We start from the raw sequence: 22,694 nt of genomic DNA, 5'->3' as shown, positions 1-22,694 counted from the left end.
GTCACTTTTCCTCATAAAGAAAACTATAAGATTACACCCACAAGACCACTGTGATCTACTAACACCATCGCGTGCCAAGCTGCTATTTTTACGAAAGAATCTTTACATTTTTAAATGTTAATTTTATGGAGGATTGAACTTGACAATGCATACGCTGATAAAATTTATCAGAAATTAACCACAGGTTAAAAAGATATTAATGGGTAATTTAATGTTATTTACGCACCAATGATTAGGTTAGCAATGACACTGTACAAACATCATTTTTATCAATTCGTGCCAGCTTATAACCTTGAATGGAAAACTTGAAACAACAAAATGAGGTAATTTGGCAGCCTTCCAATGCCAATATCAGGCATATTTTGTTAATCTATGTTTCACGTTAACATTATTTAAGACAAGCGAATAACCGTGAATAACTAATAATTGATGATTTGTTAAGAATAAATACTTAAAATTTACCTTGAAAGCTGAATTTTTCATAAATAATTTGTTTTTATTGTATGTATTGAGATTGTATGGATGTGCTGTCATTTGAAAACGTGGTAAAGACTTATGAAAGAAGATTGATTTCATAATTTTAGAGTATGAATGTAGAAAGAAAAGAAAGGAAAGGTGCTAACAGTCAGTGATCAGATTCAGAATGGCCTACTCCATATCCCAGGTATAACAAAGCTTTTATGAAAGAGATGATGCAAATGAAGCAGCATGTACTTCCCGTACATAAGGATCGTTTAAAATGGAGAATCATTATCGCCTACCTAGACTTCCAAGGATGTTTACTCTCTAGAATCTAGATTCTGAATCCATCATGCGACAAACTTCTTAGCATTCTATAGATTTAGCGTGCGAGTGCCAGGTCCATTGTATGATAAAGTGAGCAACTCCTAACAATGCCCAAGACTTATGACTGGCTGTACCTACGTGTAAGAGGTACACTAAGAATAAACATACTCGTACCATTGAAGCAACCTGCTTTGAATCAGAATAAAAAAATCCGGAATTCCATTTGATTTTTATTAATTAAATACCTGTAACAACACAAGGAACAGGACAACAAAAGCTTTTATACCAAATATTTTGTTGTTAGAAATCAATGACGTACAATTAGTGTAAAAGCATGATTTGATGGAGTATAGGAAAAAGGTTAAATGTTAAAATAAACAATTCTGATTCTATATTTTGATTTAAAGTAATCTGTTTAACAATTTTAAACATATAATTTAATAATAGACCAAGAACACAACTATCCTGCCTGCCTGCCTAAGCCTGCAGCACTGTGTGGATGCAGTTTATTGTATCTTATTACTGAGACCGCAGCCAACCAAGCTATTACAGCTTAGAGCTTTTTTTTTTTTTTTTTGCGCCCCGACAAAGGGAAAGGGCTACCCTCCGGGATTACGAAGGGAGGGAGGTGGTGAATGCTCATGCATACCAACGCAGCCTAAGGCTGCGTTGGTTATGTGGGACTCACGTAAGAACCTAAGTGCCTACCCACTAAACACCACCTGAGGTTGGCTTTGGGCAGTGTGCCCTCTAAGCCTTCATCGTAGGCGACCATCTCTCGGGGAAGAGAGGCGCAAGCGGCACTCCCTAGGGAGTGTTCGCTGGGAATGCACAGAAGGTGCTGTCTAATAGAGACTTGGCGACATCAGAAGGATGTTCACAAACGGGAGGTGAGGCTACATGTATCTGGTACCTGTCAATCCAGGTCAGACGAAAGATTGAGAGAGGAGAAATTTAAAAATAGTGATATGGTTAGATCGAGTGATACGCCCCTAGGCTTCACTCGTACCGCACTATGTGGTAAGCGTTAAGCGCTTTAGGTATTACAAGGAGGCCACCAAATGGTGGTGCTCCGCCAGCGCAAAGAGGCGCTCCTTGGAGAACTTAGCCGTCCTGAGTTTCCGTGCCAGGACGGATATTTCTTGAATGTCGACTTCGCCTAGTGAGGCGTAGATCTCTTCCAGGTCTTTCAGGGTGCTTTGCACCTGTGATTGAGCCTGGGGAGGTACTGCCCGCCTGGGGCCACTGAAGGTGGCCGGGGCGGGGCGGGAGTAGACATTGAATGCCTGAGAGGGAGGGGCTGATTGTCTCCATGAGGTGGAGAGTTGGGGCCCGACAGTTTTATTCCTCATATGAGGAAAATGGGATTGGGTGTTAGAGGCCAGAGGTGGCCTTTGTTTTGGCGGCCTGGAAGTCTGCTTATTTGCAGTCTTCGGGGCGGAACGAGGGGCACAAGGGCATCCGCGATAATTCGCGGTGTGGCCCTCCTGCCCGCAGAGCACGCATGCGGGAGGTGTTACCTCGTCGCGAGTGCGTTTGCACTCTTTGGTGCTGTGGGGTTCGAGGCACTTTACGCACCTGGGAGGAGCAGAGCAGTTTGCCGCTGCGTGGCCATACATCTGGCAGCGGTGACATTGACCGGGGAACCCCCGCTTGTGTGGGGCTTCCACACGTATGTTGGAGAGCCCACATACGGTGAACTCTCCTTTGAAAAGTTCCCTGGCTTCAGGGACGTTAGTTTGAATGACTAACGCTAACGGGTATTTCTTCCCGGTACGGCTGTACATTTTATGTACAGCCTCGACCGGAAAGCCTTTCTTGACAAGGTCCTCCTGTATGAGCTCATTAGAGAGCTCGTACGGGAGGCCTCGGAGGACAGCCTTGACCTTGCGCTCTTCCGGGAGCGCATAGGTGTGGTAAGGCATGTTGTTACGCGAGAGGTGGAGGGTGAGGTTACGGAAGTCGTCCGTGGTCGGTACGACTATGCGTATTGCCTCACCTGTGTTTGAGGCACGGGTGTATCGCACCTTGTGATCGGTGCAAAATTGGGCTACATATGTCCACTTTGCCTTATCACGGAGAAAGATAGGCGGTGGAGGCTTGTTGCTAGGGTGGACGGGCGAGCGTGTCGCCGGTTGGCAAGAGGAGGGGACCGAATCCGGGGGTAAACTAATGTCGAGGGACATTAGTAGTACTGGGTGGGAAGAGGAGGTTAAAACCTTATCAGACGCGATGCGCTTGGCCTGACGCTTCTTTCTGGACTGGACCAGTTGGAATGAATCGTCTGAGGGACGATAGGGACGGAGAGAGGTGTCGAGTACGGAACCTGTGAGTGTTCCGTTATCTGATTCCTCCGAGGAGGAATGGACTGGCCGCTTGCGGCCGTAGGAGGCGGAGTCGGAGAACTCCATGTCCTCGGAAGTAGATTTGTGAGCGGAGGGCTCATCGGGGGACGCGGGGGAGTCAGCAAGGGGCTGACTTTGAGTGTTGGCCGCGGAGGAGAGGCTATCGACTAGAGACTGGTCGAATTGGATATTTGCGGCTTTAATCAAAGCCGCAATCTGGATTATAATGGCGTTGCGAGGGTCCGCTGATGGAGCCATACTGATGAAGAAGCCTCCCCGCCGAGGGCAGGGAGCAGCGGGGGTTGAAAGTGGTGGCGCGGCTATCCCTAATGGTTATAGCCGCGAACCGTCACCCTTGGGAAAGCCCAAGTGCAATGGGATCGGGTCGTCCGGTTTCTCTCAGGTCAGGAGGCCTGAGAAACGCACCGGGTCAACGTTAGCCGAGTTAGTTGTCACCGTTAGGTATCCTTCAGCTCAACCGCGATGGCACGCAACTCACTTACTACAATAAAAATTGCTGTAAACAAGCTGCGGGCCGGAACGAATTCGACGTAACCAGTCGAACTTAGCGTAGAATACCTCGTACCACACGTAGCGGAGCTGCGTAGCGTAGCACTGGGCGTAGCGTGGCGTCGTAGTGGAGCGTGAGCACAGGCGCGTGAAGTAGTCTGCTCGGCGCGGGGGCCGAGACAAGAATCGTGAACCCAGCTTAGAGCAAGAAATATTTCCAGTTAACTCAAATCTCTATGGCAATCATAGCAAGTGGCTCTGTGCCAACTTTAGTTGACATTTCTTTCAGCGGCTCTAGCACTTAATTTTTGTACTTATTTGATGCAGGTTGGTATGAAGACAACTGGTTTGAAACAAATCTAGATCGAGAGGGTATTGATTGCACGGCGGAACAAATGAGGGAAGCTGCTGAAGGTCATTTGACAACAGAGGCTCTCATGTGGAATCAGAACTCCAATTAGACAACCATATCAGGGATTTCATCAGAAGATTTCAGGCAAGTCCTTAAAACGAAATACAAAAAAAGCCTAATTGTGCAAGGTGATTTAATAGGGGTCATGTCGCAGCACACTTTTATGATCGTTTAATACTATGGCATTTTTTGTTATAAAATTGAATATTTTCGGATGAACTCGCAGGCATAAAGTTGCCACTTATATGCATGGCAAAAATTCTCTAATATTTGTCAAGACCTATTTTTCTCATTGATTTTCGAATTCATTCTTAGTATTCGTACCAATTAAAGGATGCTTACTATTAAATCAACCTTTCATTGAATTGCAAATGTGTCATACAAGGCAAGGTAGAAAATCACACACACCATTAAGAAGTGATGTGTTATTTTTAAACACCTTATTTCTTATTAATTTATGATCTACAACTAAGAAAGCTATATTATGAATGAAAATTTGCGGAATTGTAAAAATCCCCTTTTTTTCACAAAATAAACATAAATCGATTTCGTAACAGGGCACCTATTACGAAAACCGAAATACGTAGCTTCGGTCCGAAACGAAAGAACGACGAACTTCGATTTAAATCCTATTACCAAAGTACTTCGGATCCGAATAGTGCGGACGTAATTCGTTTCGGAACCATAGACATAAAAAAATTGTACAAAGATGATATGAATGTACATACTTATATTACCGGTAAATCGTGCCAAAACCGATAACAAATTAGAAATTTTTAAAAATAAGTTTTTCGTTATGTTAACATGTATTTAAATAATGGAATTGCTTTATATTCCGTTTAAGTTATCTATTTAAAAAATAATCCTATTTTACTGCAAGAAAATATGCTTTATTAGTTTAAAAATATGTTTTAAATTTGCCGTATCATGTCATCTACTGCATTATATATTTATTTAGTCTCTGGTAGTTTAACATACTTTCGCGGTTTTTTAGTTTAAATTTTTTCAGAAGTAAAGTGAAAGTTATATGCGAGTAAGTATTATTTAGAATAGAATAGAAACACTTTATTAGCAATAAAAAAAACACTCACACAAAAAAAAAAACAATTTACAATATTAATTAGTATAGTAGTATTTAATTATTAATATAAAACAAGAAATTCTTATAGATTTCAGAAAAATTTAGAAGGCATCCTGGGCGAAAGTAAAAGAACTAAATAATAATTTTAAAAATATAATATATGATAAATTTAATCCCTTTTTTTATTTATATGTACAAAAACCTCTCTCTTTATCTGCAACAAAAGAAGTAATATTTTTTTGTGTTTACTCGACTATACACAAATTTTTATGATTTATTAGAATATAATTTGTTGAATATTGAACAGACTAGTCTTCATCTTATCTTTTTATTTTATCACTTACAGGCAGATTGCAATAATAGTTATATCTAGTAGATTATTATTCTTAAATTTCTGTTGAGTAATTATTGTATTACCTCATTTCGTGTGCGTGGTGGTCCAGTAACGTATTGGTTCATCCTGCTTTGCATTTCATCTTCCCCGACTGAACACACATGTTATGTAAAACACAACATGCGACTGTGATTTGTGATCTTTGCGACCATTCCTGGCTTGTAATGGAGCTCCTTTATAACTAATATAACTTATTTATTATTTGATAGAGGGATCAATCCCTCTCGTATTTTTATAGTGGCTTTATTACTATAATCTCTTCACAAAGTTTTTCAAATAAAGTATGATTATGGCGATAATTCATAACAAATTAGGGAAACAACCATCGGGAATTTGTTTATTTAATAAATATTGCCGGAGTCGACGTCGCTCTCTTGCTCTTTCAAGGTTTTCTTCGTACAAGAAGATCTCTTCGTACATTAAAAAACGTACCATTTTATAATAAAATAAATATGTTTTATCTAAAACGAAACATATAAGTCTGTCGTTAAAAGTGACGTTGTTGTTACGACAATAAAAATGTCAAACAACGAAAACGTAAGTGTCGAGTGAATTTGGGAATAAGGTAAACGAAAAACAAAATGTCTAATCTCGAACTTCGTTTCGATCTTCGGATTCGAAACACTTTCGTAATAGAAAAATGTACGATCCGTCAACCGAAACTTCGTATTTCGATTTTCGTAATAGGGCTTCAGGTCTCGTCTGAACGAAGCGTTGCGTGAAGTTAGTTATGACATCGATCGTGAAAAATTTCCTGAGGGATATCAAGAAGCCCCTTTAGCTTATGACGCTGTTTGGGCCGTCGCTCTCGGTAATAATATTCATGAATAACAATTCCTTTATTTCATCCTGCACGCTTTCGCCTATTAAAAAATACTTGTTTCAGCGTTCAATAAAACTATGTTAAAACTGCAAAAAAGTGGATTGAGCTTGAAAAATTTCACATTCACCAATAAAAAGATAGCGGACGACATATATGAAGCTATAAACTCCACTTCATTTCTAGGAGTGTCGCTTAGTAGTATAATTTCATTACATTTAACAGTTATTCTATATCTTTCTGTTATTAAGGTTCTATTTTCATGTTGTTGTTGAACCCACTTGATGGTGGAAGACAAGTAGAAAATAAAATACTCTTGTATTTTTATTCCTATTCTCCTCAGCCTATTGCAAACATTTGCCAAATAGGCGGTGGTTCTGAAATTCAATAAACTACTACAAAATACAAATTGAAAAAAAATAAGGAAGCAAACTGAAATGTGTAACTCGTACTTTGCGAACGCTATTTCGTTGTCGCATCTGAACTAATTCGTTATAAAACAGTACGGTAAATAGTTACACCCTTATAAATTTACCTCCTCAAGTTGGTTATTGGAATTCCAATAATTTTATTGATGATTTTAAAGCCACTAAATTATCGTCATATTAACCACCCGTTTGAAAAGATATGCCTCAGACTTACTCAAATTCTAAATGTTTGTAACATTATTTTTTAATTTAGCAACAAGCATATTTTGTACATTTTCTGGGATCATGTCGTGGAAACATATAACATCGCCCAACAAAAGACTTAAAACCTTGACTTAACCGAGAAGTTGAAATAAAAAGTTTATGTTTGTTTCTGGTGCTAACACAATGATTATGACAGTTTTCAGAAAACGCAACCACAGCGCCAACTATAGCCACAATATGTGTTGTATTGCACTATATACATTACAATTTTATCAAAAATGTATTGACAAGCAATATATATTTTTTTTCTCATAAGAGTCAGTCCTAAATAGAACTTCAGTTGTAAATAGCGCGAATAGCCCTCTCCTATAGCACAAAGATAAATATTAAAAACGGCTGCATTTCTCCATAATAATATACCGTAGAAAATAATACTATGAAAATAACTAATGTAAAATCCAACATGAATGTAAAACTTCAAATGTAGTGCATGTTGACAGGCAGTTATCCTACGAGGGTGTGATAAGGAATGCGGCTATTTGTAATTTTATCGCAGGGTTTGGTGGCGTACTCGTCGCAGGGCGATCGAATAGCGCTGACTCAGACAGAACAGCTGTCTGACAACCATTACGTGAAATTAGGGTATTACGACACCCAGGCTGATAATCTTACATGGTTGGAGCGCGAAAGATGGGTGGGTAAGTAGTTGTTAACTGTAGTCATTAATATTGATATGATAAATAATTATTATTATTATGAAATAGTAAATTTTTAGAGTTCCAAGCAATAACGGCAATCGCTACTCACGGCGCACCTATTATTTATGGTAAAAATCAGCGGAACGCGCTGGGGATATATATATGTAGTGCGGGACTTAATCGATAGTAAAAAGAATCATTAATCATTTGCGCTCATTTAAGATAAATATCATCATCAGCATTATCATCATCATCAGCGGGAAGATGTCCACTGCTGGACAAAGGCCTCCCCAAAGATTCCCAAGACGATCGATCCTGCGCTGCTCTTATCCAACGTATTCCGGCGATCTTCACCAGATCGTCAGTCCATCTTGCAAGTCCGAATCAGAAATGAATTTGCCCTGTGCTTCCCCGGGGCGTAAAAAGAATAGGGTAGTCCCAGGCCCAAGGGTGTCGAAAGAGGCGACTACGGGCTCATTGAAAGTGGGAGAGTCACGCTACCGTCTCTTGACGTCAGCACAATCGGGCCAGACTCGTCCGGGTTACTTACCACACCGGCGTGAAGGATTTGCATAGGTTAGTGTCGAGGACCGGAAGCCATAAGCCATTTCCCCCCCCCCCCTTTCCTCCTACAAAATGCGAGAGCGGTATTTAAAAAGAAATTACCCCAGGAGGGTACCGGCTCTAGTAGAGCCGGAGAATCCCTCCCCGAGCATTCGTGCTCGGGCTGCCCCTCGTATTCTGGGGAGGGCACAGTACCGCGTATGTCACAGGACAAACAGGACAGCATTGCCACGGCACACCGCTCCACGCTTAAGGTGGATTTTCTGAACATCAGGGGAATTCACTCCAACTTAAACGCCGTCCACCTCCACCTTGAGACGCCGCAGCCGGCCTTGTGTTTCCTTACGGAGACGCAGTTATCTCGACCTAGCGATACGTCATATTTAACGTACCCCGGGTACAAAATTGAGGACAATTTTTTACCTCATGCCGGAGTATGTGTGTACGTTAGGGAGGATATCTGCTGTCGCCGTCTCGGCAATTTTGAGGGTACGGACCTGTCTACTCTCTGGCTCCGCGTAGATTTAGAGGACCACGTCGGCATCTATGCGTGTGTTTACAGGTCCCATAGTGGTAACGCAGAAACCGATCATCTCATGGGCTGCGTTCAAGCAGCAATTGACGACGTGCTTGCACAGATCCCCTCCGCTGAAATCGTTGTCTTGGGTGATTTCAATGGGCACAATGCCGAATGGCTTGGATCACGCACCACAGACTACGCAAGGCGATCTGTGCATAATTTTGCATTGGCGTATGTTCCAATTGGTTAAGTCGTCAACGCGGCTCCCGGATGTGGATAGCCACATGCCGTCCTTATTGGATCTTCTGCTGACTACACACCCCGATAGTTACCAGGTCTCTGTTGACGCCCCTCTCGGAACGTCCAACCATTGTCTGGTCAGGGGTGTAGTGCCCATCTGACGCCAACGTCGCAGACCACCAGCGATCCGCCGCGTTTGGCACTAAAAGTCAGCAGATTGGGATAGGATGCGTTCCTTTCTTGCATCCTACCCTTGGGGCAAGGTTTGTTTCCCATCTGATGATCCTAGTGCCTGCGCCGTTGCAGTAGCCGATGTGATACTGCAGGGCATGGATGTTTTTAAACCAAGCTCTTGTAGTACCGATCGGTGGCAGATCACAGCCCTGGTTCGATGCGTCAGTTTAAGCAGCATTTGACTGCAAAAAACAGGCGTATCGAACTTGGGTTGCGGCGCTGGGGACAACTACGGAGGAAACCGTGCCTCCTGATTTTTAAGCGGCAAATCGCCCGTGCAAAGTCTAAGCACGTCGTCAAAATTAATGGTCTGAGTTGGTTTCTGTTGTGCAGCTAACGTCAGGATGTTGAATTTTCGTGACGGTGTGCGCGCGCATCGTTAAAATTCAGTCTGATAATTTTTCCCAAACGCGCCAAAAGAAGTATCACTTAAAAAAGCTTAATAAGCGTAATAAGTTCACAGAAGCCTATCTTTCAATAGGACAATAGACCATGAGTTGCACCATTTAAAATTTTATGAAAAGAGTATTTGCCGACATGTTTTCGGTTCTGTTGATTGGTACACATTTATTTAAATAAAATACTTTTTAATGTATGTAATTGTAGCTGTATTTTAATATTAAATTTTTGCGTTATAGTTACATATTTATTATTATTTATTTAACCCGACTTTTCGTGATCAATGCAGTTTCGCATTCCCAGTCGCTGAAAAAACTCTCGTTAATCAAAGAAAATACTAAATTGATATACAGTTTTGTAGTATTAGGAGATCTTGAGCTAATCTATATACATATCTTTTTTATATTAAATAATATCGTATCGTTCGTGGATAAAAGACGATTGGGCTTATTATGTCTAAATATTCCAAAAAATCTCGAGAATCCATATTATTAAGTCTTTTTTGTAAGGTCTAAAAATTTAGGAAACCTTAGTTTCAACAGTCCAATTAAATTATTACTAACATAGTTTGCCTGATTTGTTTGATAAATTACCAATATTGAAATAAATTGCTTCAGTATTCATTTGATTCAACATCGTTAGAATGATAAAGCAATTCTCTGGTCGTAATATCATACTCAGTGCTGCTTGTCGACGATATCCGGAAACCGGATTCAATTTTATTGCCGGGAAATTTGATAGAGATCGTTAACTGCTAGATGTTTGTAAATATATTGACGACTTGTTTATGTTCTAATATAATTATTTTTACGACAGGGTGATTCAATGGTCTCATCCCGCTTGCAACACAGTGATGCTGTGCGGGTGCTGCGTATGTTTTAGTGCTGCTATTGCTCTGGGGGTGGATGGAAGATGGATAGAACCTGAACATTTTACTGGCCTGTGTGCGGCATGCGCTTGGCTGTTAGCTGTTAGGGTTCTCAATGGCTTATGGCGCTATGTTTACTAAAGTGTGGCGAGTACACAGACATACAACTAAGCCGAAAACTGAATCAAAGGTTTGTTGTTATTATATTAATATATATATTTATTTTGTGCGGCTGTTGTAACTGAACTCCTCCTAAACGGCTGGACCGATTTTAATGAAACATTATGTGTGTCTTGAGATGGATTCGCGAATGATTTAGATTCACAATTGAACTACCTTCTAAACGGCTGGACCGATTTTGATGATTTTTGTGTGATTTTTTTAGTGAATTTGCGATTGGCTTAGATTCTCAATTCCGTCCATATAATAGAATTCTCCTGCTCATGTGTACGTTAGTGAACTCATCCTAACAGCTAAACGGCTGGACCGACTTTTCAAATTTAAGACGTGTTTGTACAGGACAACGTCTGTCGGGTCAACTAGTATTATTATATATTTACCATCTGGTTAGTTAGACTAAGTATATTTTTTATGGAAAAGGAGGACAAACGAGCGAACGGGTCAAAAGGTGAGTGATCACCGCTGCCCACATCCTCTTGCAACACCAAAGGAATCACAGAGGCGTGACCGGCATTTATTGAAGGTATACGCGCATTTTTTTGAAGGTTCTCATATAGTTTCATCCCGGAAACACCGCATAAGGAAGCTCATTTCACAGCTTTGCAGAACATGGAAGAACGTTCCTTAAAAACCGCACTGTGGAGGAACGCAGTTGGTGGGTATATCCTAATTATTGGCAAGTCGTGTGAAGGTGGAATTATCGGTGAATTGTGTGTGTTGTACCCAGCACCAGGGAACCTTAACTTTCACGAAGACACTTCACTACTACACTGTTAAAATAAAACCGAACTGATATTCACTGTATATTTGTTTTTGAACTGACTACTACATTTTTTTTTTGCACCCAAGCAAGGGAATGGGCTACCCTCCGGGATAACGATGGGAGGGAGGTGGTGAATGCTCATGCATACCAACGCAGCCTAAGTCTGCGTTGGTTATGTGGGACTCAAGTGAAAACCTAGGTGCCTACCCACTAAACACCACCTGCAGTTGGCTTTGGGCAGGTGCCCTCTAAGCCTACATCGAAGGCGACCTTCTCATGGGGAGAGAGAGGCGCAAGCGGCACTCCCTATGGAGTTTCCGCTGGGATATTGCACAGAGGGTGCTATCTAATTGGGACTAGTCACATCAGAAGGATGATCACAAAATAGAGGTGAATCTAAATGCGTCTGATTGTCCCCGGATGCCAAAAGGCGTTCCAGGTCAGACGAGAGATTGTTAGGGGGATCGGAGAGGGCGTGTCTGGGCCTCCTGACTTGATAACGTGAAGGAGGGGAGGCGGTATAATCCGCTGCCTCCTTAATCAGGGGATTTGGGTGATTGTCTGAGGACTTAAAGAAAGTTTCAGACAAGCACTTAAGGTGCTGTTGGATGGTGGGTGGCTCTAAGTCCCGGTGAAGGTCTGCGTTTCTAACACACCAGTGGGCATTGACAGCCTGCAGAAAATGGATTGAACTGTTTGGAGTTTGTCTATAATATTGGGTTTCGCATGAGCGAAAACTGGAGCGGCATAAGTCATAACCGGTCGAATGCAAACCTTGAAGAGTGTTCGCTTGTTCCTAAAAGACATTTTACTGTGCCTACCTAACATACTGTTTAGGCGGTACAGATAGAAGCGGGCGGTTCCGGTCACCTTCTTGACGTGAGGCCTGAAGGTGAGTTGGGAGTCGAGGGTCACACCCAAGTACTTGGTTGTGGACCTGAAGGGGATAGGGGAGCCTAATAGATGAATGGGTCGATCCCGGCAGAAGCGTCTGCGCTTAAAATCAAAACGGACTGCGGAGCTTTTATCCGGGTTGACCTCAATACGCCATTTCCTAAACCAGTCACCTAGCTCATTAACTGAGCGTTGGAGCCTGGAGAGGACTGAAGATATCTGTTGGGACTGGACGTAGAGAGCGGTATCGTCAGCGAAAAGAGAGAGTTGGACTCCATTTCTAGGGATGGGAATATCGTTGGTATACGATATGTATAGAAGTGGTGAGAGCACTGAGCCCTGTGGTACCCCAGCCGTGAGCAGGCGAGGGGAGGAGAGGACACCTTCGTGTCTGAAACGAAAGGTATGTTTGTGAAGATAAGAAGCTACTATGCGGACTAATCGGGATGGGAGGCCTAGAGCGTGGAGTTTATATATTAGGCCTTCGTGCCAGACTTTGTCAAAAGCCTTGGCGACGTCGAAGAAGACAGCGATTGTCTTCTTACGTTTGGGATAGAACCCGCTGTAGATGTACTCTACAATGCGGTGGACTTGCTGAGGACAAGAGTGTTTAGCACGAAAGCCGAATTGTTGATTTATTATTAAGGGAGGGCCGTCCGTTGGAAAGAGATGCTTTCTCATACGGAACAGAATAACCCGTTCAAAGACTTTCCCCATAGCCTTGAGGAGGCTGATGGGGCGATGGTTGGAGGGGATATTGAGGGGTTTTCCTGGTTTAGGGATCCCTATAACTATGGCCTCTTTCCAAGCGGTTGGAAAGAAGCAGTGGTCGAGGCAGGCGTTGTAGAGGAGGACAAGAAAGAAGATCACCTGCTCGGGGAAGTGTTTGAGCGCCAGGTTGGAAATACCGTCGGGTCCTGGAGCTTTGCGAGGTTTTAATCCACGGATGATGGATTTAACCTCCTCTACAGTAGTTGGAATGGGATCATCGGTGAGAGGCATTGAGTTCAGACGGCTGACCTCATTCTCCACCGACGCTACGTGGAGGGGTTCAAAAGAAGAAGTGCTGGGTGAGCATTGTGAAGCAATGCTTTCAGCAAAACACTCCGCTTTATCCCTGTCCTCGAAAGCTGTACTGCCGTCGGGGCGTATCAAAGGCGGAGTGTGGAATATTGCTGACTACTACAAATGATTGACAAATAATACGATTATCTAAATAAACATTAATAGCGCCAGGTAAAATAATTTCTTCTATATTTATAGCGCCATCTATTGGAATCCAATCAAAACCACATATCTAATCAACTTGAACATCTTCGACCGCCAAGGACAGTCTTGTTCTTGTTTTAATCTGGCAAGTGACACAATTTTGAGAGTGCACGCTGCTTTATTCCAGTGCTGGTACGGACATCGTAAACTCGAGTGAGACCGTCTTTCCCTGGATACATTTTCTCAATACGTTCCAATTGCCAATCTCCAGGCGACAATCTTGAATCTTTAATCAGCACCAGCTGTCCGAGGCCTATCTCAAATTTAGGTTTCAACCACTTTGGACGTTGTTGAAGACGGGATAAGTATTCTGATTGCCAATGGGTCCAAAAAATCTCTTAACATTTTCTGTAAGTACTGCCACCGATTCAAATGAGAGATTGCAACCTTCTCGTAACTGCTGTCTGGTATCGTAACCGTTGGCTCTCCAATAAGAAAATGAGCAGGTGTCAAATAATCTAGATCTTCGCCTAAAGCTGTTAATGGGCGGGTTTTTTTTTTTTTTTGAGAGGAGGAAATACTGTTACGTATTTACGCCCCGGAACGGGGCGTAATATGTCGGACTCGAGTGTCCGCGTAAGCGGACGCCCCATACCGACTAAAACCTCCTCTGTGCCAAATAATCTAGATCTTCGCCTAAAGCTGTTAATGGGCGGGTTTTTGTTTTTTTTTTTTTGAGAGGAGGAAATACTGTTCCGTATTTACGCCCCGGAACGGGGCGTAATATGTCGGACTCGAGTGTCCGCGTAAGCGGACGCCCCATACCGACTGCTAACAAGCAGCCCTGGCCTTCACAGCGAAGTTGGACGTGGGCCGTGGAGGCCGCAAAGGCTACGCAACAACAGTCGCGGGGCGTCTCCTAAGGAGACTCGAACCTCAGACCGGCTGTGTGCTTGTGGGAAGGAGAGAGAATGAAAATGAAAATGAAGATGAAAAGATGAGAAGAATACACTCGCCGGCGAGTGTGGTGATGTTTAGTGTAATGTATGTAAGTGTGTGTGTATGTGTTTATGATTGTTTGTATGTATGTTTGTATGTGTGTAAGTAGTGTAAATGTTAGTGTGCATGTATGTTTGTGTTTGTGTCTGTTTGTGGAGTGTGTTTGTGGTTGTGTAAGTGGTGTATGTCAGTCCGTGTGTTAGTGAGTGTAGTGAAACGATTACAGGACGAGGACTAACGTCTCGTCGGGTATCAAAACAATGTGTGGTGTATCTAGGGTGCGGGCCGCTGGCCATCGTCAGAGTGACGAGTGCCAGTGGTTTGCGGTGGTTGACCGCGCCTACGCCTGCGAAGGCGGTGTGTGCGTGTCTGTGTCGGTGTTTGTGTGGGTGTCGCGTTCGCGATGGTGATGTCGTCATCCGGGTCTACCGTTACGTGTCTGGGACGTCTTATTGGGTTGAGACTATGGTGAAGGGGGGTGTACCCGCGTGCCTTCCTAACCAAGATGTTGGGATGGTTAGGCGTCTTGTCAAAGAAGCGTCGCGAGATCTCTTTAAAGTGTTGAGCTATCGTCGGAAGCTCTCGGTCGCGGTGAAGGTCAACGTTTCGGATGAACCACGGGGCTCCGGTTGCCATGCGCGTGAATTTATTTTGAACTACTTGCAAACGACGTAAGTAGCTCGGTCGGGTGTGCGCGAAAACGACGCTTGCGTATGACAGTATGGGCCGTACGATGGTTTTGTACAGCGTCACTTTGTGTTTGAGCGGGAGTTTGCTTCGCCCACACACAAGTGGATAAAGGCGACTGAGGACAAATCGGGCTCTATTGCATACCGTATCAATATGTTTCTTGAAGTTCATATTGCTGTTGAACGTGACTCCTAAGTATTTGTAATCCTTCACCCACGGTATGGGTGTTTCATACAATTTAATGACGTCGGTCGGTCGTTTTTTAGCGCGGATGCTATTCGCGTTACCGAAGAGTACCGCTGCACTCTTGGTGGGATTCACTTCAATCCGCCATTTTCTGAACCAGTTGCCTAGTTCATCGACGGCGGCTTGAAGTACTTTAATGTTCCTGCTCAAGGTTGAGCGGTTCAAAGTAGAGTGCCGTATCGTCAGCGTACTGAGTGAGCTGGACACTCGGAAACTTGGGAATGTCGCTCGTGAAGAGCGAGAAAAGAGTGGGAGAGAGGACTGAACCCTGTGGCACGCCAGACCTGATGGTTCTGGGTGAGGATAGGGTGCCCTCTACTCGATATCGGAAGGAGCGATTAGTAAGGTAGGCTCGTATGATGCGCACGAGCCTGTCTGGCACTCCCAGTTGATACAGCTTGAATACTAAGCCGTTGTGCCATACCTTGTCGAATGCCTTCGCGACATCGAAAAACACGGCTGCCGTGGTAGCGTGAAGTTGACGCCGTACGAGAATGTACTCGGTGAGTCGGTGAGCCTGCTGGGGACACGAGTGAGCGGTTCTGAATCCGAACTGTATGTCGGGTATCAGGTTGAGCTCCGCGATGTAATGATTAAGACGCGCGAGAATTAATCTTTCGTAAAGTTTCCCGATCGAGTTAATTAAGCTAATAGGCCTATAGCTACTCGGATTAGCTTTAGGTTTATTGGGTTTTGGGATACCGATAACAATAGAATCTTTCCATTGTTCGGGGAACGCGCTATTAGACAATAGAATATTAAAAATGGTAACCAATAAAGTAATAAGAGTCGAGGGTAGGATTTTAAGAACCCTATTGTTTATAGTGTCGGGCCCCGGGGCCTTCTTGGAGTGAAGCTCCTTAATGATTAGCTTCACCTCTTCGTAAGAGGTGGGTTTTATTACATCGCCTGAAGGGCTCAGAGCGGAGCGACGTTCAACTTCACGATCAACTTCGTCAACGTGTGTCGGGTCGGCTGCTGCATTTGGAGAGCACTGACTCTCGAGACTATCGGCGAGGCATTCAGCCTTCTCATCGTCATCGAGCGCCGGCTGCAGTCCCGGTCTGTCCAAAGGAGGCATGACAGTGGGCGGCTCCTGTTTCAACGCGCGAGGCAGCTTCCAGAAAGTCACATGTGATGGCTTAAGTTTGCCGAGCAAGCGGTCCCAACGTTCGCCGCGGAGTTCCGCGATACGTTCCCGTACCACCCGCTGTAAGTAGCGGAGGTGGCGCCTATTCTCGACCGACGGATACCTGTCGTAAAGTCTAGTGGCTCTGTGCTTCTGTGTGAGTAAGTTCCTGACCTCTGGAGGCAGGTTTAGGCGATGCGGTTGCATTGTCGGAACCTGCCTGGAGCAGGCCTTGATCCTATTGTGTATATGTGACGTCACATGAGAGATAGCACTGTCGATGACGTCCGGTATAAGGTCAAGATCGTCGGACTTGATAGACTCGAGATCCTTTTCCAGCCGTTGCCAGTCGATCACTGTTTTCGTCGGTGGTTGAATGTTAACCGGTGGGCCTAGATAATGGGCGGGAGTTTAAACAAGCTTCAATTTGGGTAAGAACGGTGTATAATTTTCAAATGTTAGTGTTATATTTTTTAAAATACGTTTTAAGTGATATTTTGTGGATTTCACACCGGCTTCCCATAAACCACCGAAGTTAGGAGCTCCTGGAGGTATGTATTTCCATCTCGTTCCTCTGCTATCTAAATTTTTTTGAAATTCTGTGGGAAGTTCATTTCTTCCTTGTCTCCACATTTCCAATAGTGCTTTCTCTGAACCTACAAAAGTTGTACCATGATCGCTCCACAGTTCCTTGCAATGACCTTGTCTCGAAACAAATCTTTTGAATGAAGCAATAAAGGCGTCCGTAGTCATGTCGCTAACCAGTTCCAAATGAATGGCTTTAGTTGCCATACAGATGAAAAGGCAGATGTATGATTTGTATGTTTTCGCTCCTCGACCTTTACTTATTCTGAAAAAGGACGCGATGGATTCACTCGGACATCTGGTAAATCTCCCATCATTTGTGTACCGGATGTAGCATTGTATCTAGCACACAATTTACATTGTCTGTAGTATCTTTTAATACTTTGTCCTCCTTTAATGATCCAATATTTACTTCGTAGGTAAGTGGTCTTCAATTGGGGACCACCGTGTAAAGTTTTAAAATGAGCTTCGCGCAGTAACAGGGGTAAGAGGACATTATCTTTTGTAAGTATAATGGGATGTTTTCTATTAAATTTTAGAATTGCCTGCTTCAATCTACCTCCTACTCGTACTACTCCATTATCATCAAGGTAAAGGTTTAATGGTAAAAATCTACTGGTCGCATTAATAGCCTTTCCTTTCTTCAGGTGAAGTATGTCATCAGGGAATTCTATCTCCTGCGCCATCTTTAAACATATGGAAATTGCTTCTTCCCTTTCTATACATGTGATATGATTAGGTAATTTTTCTTTTCCTTTAAGGTTCTTCCATCTTCGACAGTATGCGACTACATTTACCAGTTTCTCTAAGGACGAAAATTTCTTCAGCAAGGTAAGTTTTGATTCCATTTCATTTGTAGTTACATTAGTCACTGCACATTTTGCTGAAATACGTTTTTCTTCTTCTGTTTCAGGCATGACTTCTGTAGACAGTGGCACACAATTGCCTTTTAAAAACTGTGGTCCTTGCCACCACAAATCACAAGCCTTCAATTTACTTGGGCATATGCCTCTAGATGCTGGATCGGCGGGATTATCCTTTGTGTTGACATATGACCAGTGGGTATCGAGTTCATTACGTATTTGAATCACTCTATTTTTCACAAAAGGAGACCATTTGTTTGGGTCACCTTGAATCCATGCAAGTACTATTTTAGAATCAGTCCAAGCATATGTTCTATTTAACTCAATTCGAAGAGTCTTCATAACATGCTTTAGTAATTTTGCTAGCAATGCGGCTCCACATAATTCCAATCGTGGTAGTGTTAGGGCTTTGACAGGAGCAACTTTAGTCTTCGCAGTTATTAGTGAGAACTTTTTCGGTATACCATCTGAACTTAAAATTCTTAGGTATACAACTGCAGCATACCCAGCCAAGGATGCGTCTGAAAATCCATGTAGTTCAACTGAACAGTTGTTAAAGTAACCATATCCTCTAGGAATTCTAATATCAGAGAGATAAGGTAAGTTATTTTGATAAGTGATCCATTCATTTTTTAATATCATCTGGCAGTTCTTCATCCCAGTCTAACTTTCTTAGCCATAGCTTTTGCATAAATATTTTTGCTGTAATAATTGCAGGTGCGAGCCAACCCATAGGATAAAACAGAGAAGCTATATGACTCAATACTATTTCTTTTTGTAAAAATATCAGTGAAAAAATTCTTTTGTGCTATTTTTAAGTTATATTCATGAATTTATTACTAAATTTTAATTATTCCTAGTGTTTTTATACTTGCTTTCCTATTCATATCTACTTCTTGCAACTTAGCTCTTTTTTCTGGCTCGAGTGTTTCCAGAAATCTTTCACTATTCGAAGACCATTTCTGTAACTCAAAACCTCCTAATGTTAGTAATTTTGTGAGTTGTTTCTGCATTTCTATTGCTGTTTCAACGTCATTACTCCCCGATAAAATATCATCCATGTAAAAATCATTTAACACAATTTTCTTAGCATGGGGAAATCTGCCATCTTGCGATTCATCTTTTGCAACTTGTTTTAAGGTCTTCATTGCTAGATATGGCGCACAAGCTGTACCGAACGTCACGGTTAGTAATCTATAATCTTGCACTTCATCTTCTGGGTTAAATCTATATAATATACGCAGAAAGTCTCTGTCCTCAGGCCGTATCCGTATTTGGCGATACATTTTTACAATGTCTGCCACAAAGCATATTTTGTGTGTTCTCCATCGCATGATTATATTTCTTAATTCCTCTTGTAGCAAAGGCCCGATCAATAATTCTTCATTTAGGGAAATTAAATTACTCCCTCGACAAGAAGCATCAAACACCATCCTAACTTTACTCGTTTCTTTATCTTCTCTTATCACTGGGTGATGAGGAAGGTAGACTGATTTATTTTTTATCTGTTCTGTTGTTACAGGTTCCATATGATTTAATGTTAAATACTCTTCAAAAACCTTGTTATATTCTTCTCTAAGCGACTTATTGCTGTTTAATCTCTTCTCTAAGCTCTTGAATCTCTTCAGTGCAATTGCTCTGGAATCTTTTGGTAAACTTGGGTTGTCCGTACAAAATGGTAAACTAACAATGTATCTTCCATCTTCTTGTCTAGCTAACGTTTTCTCATAAATCTCCTCAGCTCTTACTTCAAGTGGAGTAAGGGCATCTTTGCTAGTCTCCAAAATCTCTGATTCCCAGAATCGTTGCAGCATGTGTTCTAAATTCACATTTAAGTGCAAGCTGACGATTCCACGGCTCATAGAACTTTCCGATTTTGCTCCTCCAGAAATTATCCACCCAAGTTGTGTTTCTTGAGCGACCGCACTCAGTACTCCTGATTTATCTTTAATAATGCTGTTCATCAAAATCTCAGTATATACATTGACTCCACAGAATACATCAATGGGCCCTGGAGTGTTGTAATTTGGATCTGCAAGACGTAGTCCCGTTAAATGAACCCATTTTTGATTATTTATTTTCGTAGCTGACATTATTTCAGTCACTTGTTTTATAACAAATGCGGTACATCTCAATCTAAATTCATGGTTAAATCTTGATGTGATTTCTAGCTCCACCGCATGCTTAATAGAAGTAGACATTTTACCAACTCCAGTGACTTGTCCTTCCACTTCTCTCTTTCTCAATTGCAATCGTTGGGCTGTTGACTCTGATATAAACGATTCTTGAGAACATGGATCTATAAGAGCTCTGACTGTTTGTTCTCCTCTGCTTGTATGAATGTTAACTAAGGCTGTAGCTAACAATGATGATGATGATGATTTAACACTGTTTCTATTGAGCAGTCTTATAGTTTAGTTTCTGGTTTGGAATATGTTCCAAATTATTTAAACTAGTCAATAAGACAATAGGGGACTCCTCTAGCAATATAAATACACAATGTACAAGTAATAGTAAACATAATAATTGTAAAGTTATAAACCTGATGCACCAAAATATGCAAGGATTGTTAGGTAAATAACTGGAACTGGAGTTACTAATGAACCATGAAAATATTGATATCTTATGTCTTACTGAACACTGGCTTAGAAAATATGAGCTCATTTTTAACTCCAGTGGTCATCGGGTGGCAAGTGTGTTTAGCAGAGAAAAGGCAACACGTGGCGGCTCTCTTATACTTATAAGTAAATCATTTAAATTCAAAGACCGTAAAGATATTGTGGGCCTCTCTGTTGAACGTACCATTGAAATAGCCTGTGCAGAGCTTGAGTGTGCCATTGTTGTAAGTATATACAGACCCCCCGATGCATTATATGAGTTATTTTAGAGTGTATTGGAGGAGGTTCTATCAAAATTATCAGAATCTAAGAAATATATTATGATTTGTGGTGACTTTAATATTAACTTATTAGAAAAATCCACCACAAGTATTAGATTCAAATCTTTGTTTAAATCATATAATTTATCAAATATTTTCTTAGAACCTACTAGAGTAACCAGCACCTCTAAAAGCTGTATTGATAATATTTTTACTAATTATAAAGCTATTTCTCAATCAATAATTAGTAAACTGAGCTCAGACCACTTTGGTCAATTAGCCGCTTTTAATATTGCTGGGAACAAATGTACTTCAACTAAAAAGTTTATGTTTGTTCCGGTAAACAATAGGCGAATGGAGAAATATAGAGGCAATGTTTTAGAAAAACTCTTAAACTTGTATTTGAATTATAACAGTACTCCAAATGAGATGTATGGTAAGTTATTTAAAATAATTAAAACAGAGTTTGCTTCTATATTTACTTCAAAGACAATCAACTCGGGTGGTCTCTTGTCATTTAACAACTGGGCAACAGCTGGTACTCATAGGAGCAGACAACGGTTATATGAGCTATATAGTGAGAGATCATCATGTAATCATGATGCATCTTTCCTTGTATATGTGAAAAATTATTCAAAATTATTTAAGAAAGTATTTTCTATTACTAAGTCAATGCATATTAGAGAAATAATTAAAAATGCTTCAAATAAAATAAAAATGACTTGGAAAGTTATTAACTGGGAATCTGGAAGAGCGAAAAACTGCAAGTTTGAATATAATCTAATAATAAACAATACAAAAATCCACTCTGAGCAGGAAGTAGCTTCTGCTTTTGAGAATTTTTTTTCTGACATTCCAGTTTCCATCTCAAGCACCCTTGTCTCCTCCACCAGTGTTGCCGAGTCACTTCTTTTGGAAAATGTTAAGGAATGTAAACAAAATTTCAAATTCAGTGTTGTTAGCCCAGCAGAAATAATTAAAACTTTCAGAACCTTAGAAATGAAAAAAACTGCTGATATATGGGGCATATCTGTAAAAATAATAAGTTCTGTTATTGACGTCATAGCACCATATATAGCACTAGTTTTTAATAGCTATATTGAACATGGCGTGTTTCCTGACCTTCTGAAGTATAGTAAAATTACACCAATATTTAAATCGGGACTCACTTCTGACCCGAATAACTATCGCCCTGTTTCGGTGTTGCCGACCCTTAGTAAAATTTTTGAAAAAATTATTTTAAGCCAAATGCTTACTCACTTTAACGCCTATAAGTTATATTACTTCATATAAAACAATTTGGCTTTACTAGGGGACGCTCGACTACGGATGCAGGTGTTGAACTCATCAGGAATATTTTTGAGGCCTGGGAGGAATCACAGAATGCACTTGGTATCTTCTGTGATTTATCTAAGGCTTTTGATTGTGTTCAGCATTCAACGCTGGTCAGGAAGCTATGCCACTATGGTATAAGAGGATCTGCACTCGATCTTCTGATCTCATATTTAAATAATAGGATTCAGAGGGTCGAGGTGAATGGCAGGAGATCTCCTGGGACTCCTCTCGGTATGGGGGTACCACAAGGGTCTATTCTTGGACCCTTCCTCTTCCTAATTTATATAAATGATCTACCTAACCTTGTAGAAAAAAAACACAAGGTGGTATTGTTTGCGGATGACACTTCACTTATATTCAAAGTGAAACGAAGCCAAGTTTTATATGACGAAGTAAACAATGCTCTATCTGACATCGTGT

The 22,694-nt window shown here is 41.6% G+C and overlaps 1 pseudogene; it reads left to right on the top strand.

Moving 5' to 3' along the window:
- Positions 1–22,694, top strand: part of LOC126965583 (gamma-aminobutyric acid type B receptor subunit 1-like) — a 78,801-nt pseudogene that overhangs the window by 17,882 nt on the left and 38,225 nt on the right.

This window comes from Leptidea sinapis, chromosome 8 (assembly GCF_905404315.1).
Source record: "Leptidea sinapis chromosome 8, ilLepSina1.1, whole genome shotgun sequence".
In the NCBI taxonomy this organism is placed as follows: Eukaryota; Metazoa; Arthropoda; class Insecta; order Lepidoptera; family Pieridae; genus Leptidea; species Leptidea sinapis.
Note: the sequence above shows the minus strand (reverse complement) of the source record. Positions and strands in the feature narration are given on the sequence as shown.